This window comes from Plasmodium malariae, assembly GCF_900090045.1.
Source record: "Plasmodium malariae genome assembly, contig: PmUG01_00_19, whole genome shotgun sequence".
NCBI lineage: Eukaryota > Apicomplexa > Aconoidasida > Haemosporida > Plasmodiidae > Plasmodium > Plasmodium malariae.
In genome coordinates, this window is record NW_021638290.1 from 39,461 (window position 1) to 46,238 (window position 6,778).

Genomic DNA, 6,778 nt, shown 5'->3' on the forward strand with positions numbered 1-6,778 from the left:
AATATTTTATAATCATTAATTTTATTATAGATATCTATGGAATAATTATGCAATGGATTTATATGATCCATTTAATTTAAAAAATTACATTATATATAGAATTTATCTATTTGTATAATCGTAAAGTTTCATTAATTCTAAAATTGGTAAAATAATATTAATAATTTATTTTTATACCTAAAAAAAGCATTAGCACATATTCGCAGTTTTTTTCACAGATTATTCAAAAAATATAAAAATTTATTAAAAAAAATATATATATGATATAATATCTGAATTTCATATTTCTCATAATATTTTATTTTAAAAAAAACACTTGTTAAGTTTATATATAAATAAAAAAAAACATATGTACAACAAAAAAATGGACCTAGTTTTATTAAAGGTATATTATCATGTTGTACTAAAGTTAAAACTAAGTTATAATAAACCTTTTTACATAATTTATCTAACAACTATTTACATTTATAAAAAACAAAAAGCGATAAATAACATGATTATTAAAAATATAAATGAACTCATCAGCTCTAGAAATGTTGCTTTGATTATAATATTATATATTAAATTAACTCTTATAAAATATAATAATACATGTTAACATAAAACACATATATATATAAAATTTTCCCATTTAAAGCAAATATTTCTCTTCTGAACAATGATCTATATTAATTTCACTTTTTTCTAAAACTAAAAAAATAACTTTGTATAACATATGTAGATTTAGATATTTTACACTAGAATAATAAGTACTCAAATAAATACATTATAAAACAAAATAATATATTAAAATAACCTAAATTTTATAAAAATTAAGCATATATTTTTTTCCTGTTGTTCAACTATATACATAAGTATATATCTAGGTTGTCTAGAACAATTTATCTGCATATAAGGGATTTTTTTTTTGTCAAATAACTTCATTTATCAAAAAGTATATCTTTATTAGTTACATAAAAAAATTTTTTTTCATAGAAAAATTTATTCATTATTAATGTGTTTCAGTAATTTCATATTTTCCTTTTAACTCTTTTGCTTTCCTCCCTCATTATATTGCATACTTTAAACATTTTCTATATTATAATAACAAATGAATAGCTTTTAAATACCACATACTAATGAACATTTAAGATATATTGATTATAGAGATTAAACAATAGCCCATATAACTGTTATAATAAAATGGGTTAATATTCCACCAAACGCTAAAACATATCTCTTTAATAAATCATTCACTAATTATGATTTCGTATCAATATCAGTAGATATCAACAATTTTTTTATACCAGTTAATGCTTCATTTTCAATTTTTCAAAAAAATTATCTGTAGCTCCAGAATTTTTACCTAACACAGATGTTCTCTTCTTGTCTAATTCCTCTTCTTCATTTTTGGAATTTTCAATATTTCCTTATTCAGATTTTTCATTTCTTTGAATTACCATCTTTATTTCCAGAAAACTTACCTTCTGTAGATTCTTCATTTCCTGTTTAATACTTAAGATCTGATAATAATCTATAAGTTCTTGAAGTCAATATGGTATTTGCAGTTATTAACTGATGATTCATAAAAGTTACATTACAAATAAGAGGAATATATATAATATATATAATGCGTTATATTTATTTACTATGCAAAGTTTCTTATAAATACGTATATCTATATGTATATATAATATGAAGCAGCAATGAATATTAAGCAACTTTTCTGGAATGTTGTCTTTTTACCAAATTATTTAAATATGAATATGTCCAAATTAAAAGGATAAATGTAAGAGTTTTAATTATAATAAAATATTTTATTTTTCCGTACATGTTGGAATTAGTTCATATTACAATATCTTTCATTAGTAAACAAGTTCAGTTGATACTCGAAAGATACTAATAACATGATACTGATATTTGTACTATTATTTCATTATGTATCTTATTTTAAAAAGAGCTTTAATTTCCATAAATAAAATAAAAATATTATGTATTGAAAAAGGAAAAAAATATTTAAATATTTTTTGCCTAAATTTTAGCAATAATGATTTATTTACAACAAATACAAGACTAATTACAATAATTATAGACAAAAATTATACTATTGATAAGTGATCAGATTATATGTATATTTAAGTTATCTAACCGAATAATTAAAATTTTTAGTTATTAATACTTTTCAAAAAAAACATAAAACAAAACGGCTTTTTTGGCCCTTAAAGTTTTTATTTTTACATTAAAAAAAAAAATATATATATATATATATGTCCTGAATAGGTACGTTAAGACAAATGGGTATATAACTATTAATTATTTTTCTATATATCCTAATAATAAACACATTAGTGCGTAAATATCATATTAAATATTATTTTATAGTTAACATTTATAAATTATCGTACTGCATATAATAGCCATAATATGAGAAAAAAAAGAATAAAACTACAAAACATTATTTATTACGCAAATTATAATCTGTTATTTGATATATATTCACCATATATAAATATTTAATATAATGTTATTTTTATTTTGTTTTTTTAAATTTCATTAAAGTCCAAAATCTTTATATTTACAAAGGAATAACTCCCAATTGTTTTATTTTTTGTATTTTATATTTAAAATAAAAATATTATAATTTTCGGAAAATAAAAAAAAATAAATATTAACTATTTTTACGAAAAATGAACTTTTAAAATTTAAAAATTCCCTTTTTTTTTATTTTCCCTTTTTTTCTTTTTTTTTAAAGGTAAAATTTATAATTTCAATGGAAATATTAAATAAAAAAGAAAATACTGAAAATATTTAATTAAATATAGAAAAAAATATATTTCTAATAATTGTAAAATTTGAAAAAAAAAATTTAAATAAAAATTAATTTCAATTAAAATATTTTACAAGATAAATATTCTTAAATAATAAAAAAAAAACGTAAAATATTACATATAATGTAATTTAGAATGACCATGGATACATTATTTTATCCTTGAAAATTTTAAGGAACGATAAAATTGTATTTGTTTTTTTATAAATATATAAATAAATTCTAGAAAAAAGAACTTATAACGTTAAATTATAATATTTTTTTGTCTATAATAAATAAAATAAATTTGATTTTTTATGAATTATATGTGTGAAACCATGGATATTTATAATTCAAATATTTTTATACTGTCATTTAACTATAATGATTATAGAATTATTAAAATAAGAAATATATATATAATTTTAATTATATAATAATAAATTAATACTAATTTGTATAAAAAAAATTACTCTTATAAGAAAAAATTAATTGAACGGAAAGAATTAAGGAAATAATCAAATTTAATATTTTATATAATATTATCCATATTCGTTAATAAAAAAAAAAGAAAATTACTATTTTATATCATTATTTTTTATGTGCATATATACATAAGTTATATGCAAATTTAGAAATATTTGACTTTTATATTATTAAATATTTCTATTATTTGGTTGTCATCTTGTTACATACTACATATTCGTAATTATATAAAAATAATTTAATTCTCATATTAATAACTAGAATTATATTTTATGAAGAATTTATTATGATACAAACTGTATATGTGCACCATTTTCTATATAGTATGTATTTTCTAATTTAATATGTTACAGATTTTATTATCCTTCTTTAGGAGTATATATTTTTTCCTAAATTTTTTTTTGAATATTATATCTAATAAAAATATGCATGTTATTTAAAATTAATTAATTGTGCTTATTCGTACAAATAACAGTGTCACATATGAATAATTTTTTATATTTACATGAAATATTTAGTTTTTTCCAAGTGTATACGTTATAAGTGAATAATAATATTAGGTACATAGATATATCAAATAGGAATATTTAATTGACTTCCAAAGATAATATAATGCATAAATGAGAAATATATATGTTTAAACCCGAATAATTTTTAGGAATACACAATAATTTTAGTTTAGTATATAAAACTTTTCTCGTATATCTAAGTGATTTTATAAAAATTACATATATTAATATTTAGTCAAGTAACATCACTAAGGATACACCAAATTTTTGTAGAATTTAAAAAAAAATAATGTTTCGTGGAAATATATGTTGATTAAAATATGGAATATATACTCCTTTTATTGGTAATTAAAATTTTTATGTATTTATGAAAGAATAGTTAAGTATTACACCACTTGTTCTTATGAATATTACAGCCTAATAAGATGTAGTTACAAAAGAATGGAACAAGAAAAATATCATTAAAACTTTTGCAAGAATTATTTCAACATAATTCCAAAAATATATTATATTACAAAATTCGTCTTCCTAAAAAATCTGATCTTTATTTTATTTGTTTATATATAAGGAACTGCATCTAATACACATTTTTTATGTTATTTATAATTTTTCTTATAAAAAATTCAGCATAGAAAATATTTTTTTAGCAATATATTTGTCTATCCTCACGGAATTTAATACAACTTCTTCAAAATGTTTGTATATTAATCTAGGTTGTTCTTCGTTCATTTTATTTTACTTTTTTCTAAAAATTCGTTTAATTAAATAAGTCTCTAATTTTTTTAAACTAATTGTTCTTTCTATGTTTTTGACTGATTCTTATAATTCTTACTTTTTATTTTTTTGCACTTTACATAACTTCCTTCATTTTCTAATCGCAGTTCATCTTCTCATTGTTGAGTCATAATTTTCCGATACCTCTTTTTATTTCCCTCTACATATTGCAATTGATATTCTCTTTCGATCTTTACTAAATTTAAGCTAGTTTTGATATCTTATAAAATGCTTATATTCGTCCTTCATTGTAATTTTACTATTAGCACTCTAGAAAAAAGGCATAAGTATTATTTATTATGTATGTAAATCTTCAATTTCTTAATAAGTAAATATTGTTTTGAAAAATAAAACAAATAATCAGGGAAACAGAAAATAACAATAATACAAAATAAAGACGCATTTTAATTATACAAAATTATTATAACATCATATCCATATAAAAAGTATAAATGCAAAATTTTTTGTTATAAATAGACTCTTAATTTTACTTTTTGTTTCTATTACTTTTTAGAAATTATAATTTTAGTAATCAAGAAAGTTCTCATTGAACGGTTCATAACGATAATCTTTATAAAAGCGCTATTTATATTGTTATATATTTTACTCATTTTTTTTAATTTTATCGTAAGAATTTATTATGCTATATACCTATTTTTACGCATATATGAATGCATAATAAGCCACAGAAAAGGAAACTATAAAAATATTAAAGAAATATTACTTTTGTAAGTTCTTTAGGTAATAAGAACTTAAAATATTTTTAACAGAATTAATCCGTGTAAATTTTATACTCAGTGTATACATAAATTCAAAATTTTGTTAATAATTTTTTTTTACATAAATATAATTTCACTAATAAATTAACTGCTTTCAATTGTATTTAATGGATATAAAATTTAAATATAATAATTTTTTTTAGATGAAAAAAATATTTCTCAAACTTGCACTGTATATCCTTTAACATTCTTTTTTTTTTGTGTATATACGACAATGTTTTTTACTATACTTCTACATATTCTTATGATTATAACATATTGTTATAGTTCCATGAAAACAAATATTGTTAATTGGACAAAAAAAAATTATATTCAAGTCATTTTATAGTGCTATAAACAACGTACATTTATTCATAATTTTACAATAATAATACATTTTCATTATAGCATGAACAAATAGTTATTTAAAACTAGAAAAAGTTATAAAGCAAATAGTAGAAATTTTTAGTTTAAATATAAATTATGACAGTTATATAAAATTCTTTGAACTGTTCTATCATATATTCACTTTAAAACAAAAAAAAAAATACTTTCACAGAAATCAATTTTAATACATAAATACATATATTACTCCAAATATAATTAATTAAGCAGATAAAGTATATTAAAATGCAAATAAGAATCAATAGAAAACATATGAATTCATAAAAAAACTCATAATACATTTTCTTACAATTATGTTTCAAGAAGACAAGGTGATAATACAACATTTATAAAGATATAGCAATTATAGTTATGTTTATTAAGAACATATCACTGAAGATATTACGGATCTTACTGCATATTAATAAATTCCTTACAAGAAAATATGTGTTTCCTATTATTAATTTTACTCAGCCATCAACTTAATTTTCTTGTATTTTTCATTATTCCTTAAGATTTTTGGAGTCACTATTATAAGCGTAAAAGCTAATATAATTATAAGTGTTGAAAAAAATACTAGATAAAATAAAATTAAAAAATTCTTTAATTAGAGATAAAAATCTTTCATTTATATAAATGAAAGTGTATCTTGCAGAAAATATACACATAAAAGTATTCTGAATATGATTATGAACTTATATTTTGTATTGAAATAATGATTCTAATAAAATACTTGTTTTTTCTAGTGTTTTATATTATAGCTAAATAAAATCAATTATTATGAAAGTAAAAATATTTGGAGCTATAAAATATATTTTTCATTATATATATATAATATATATATTATTATGTATCTAAAGAGCTATATGTTATTTTGTAATTTTTAAGTATATAATAAAATTTACAGTTAAAAAAAAATACGTATACGTTTTCATATTTTTTAATGTACTATAATAGCGAGTATTACAATTTTTTATAATGATTTTATAAAATTATACCATTCATTCATATACTATTAACGAAATTCGTTAATATTTATAGTGATGATTAAATATTTATATATTTCATACTTTATGTTTCTT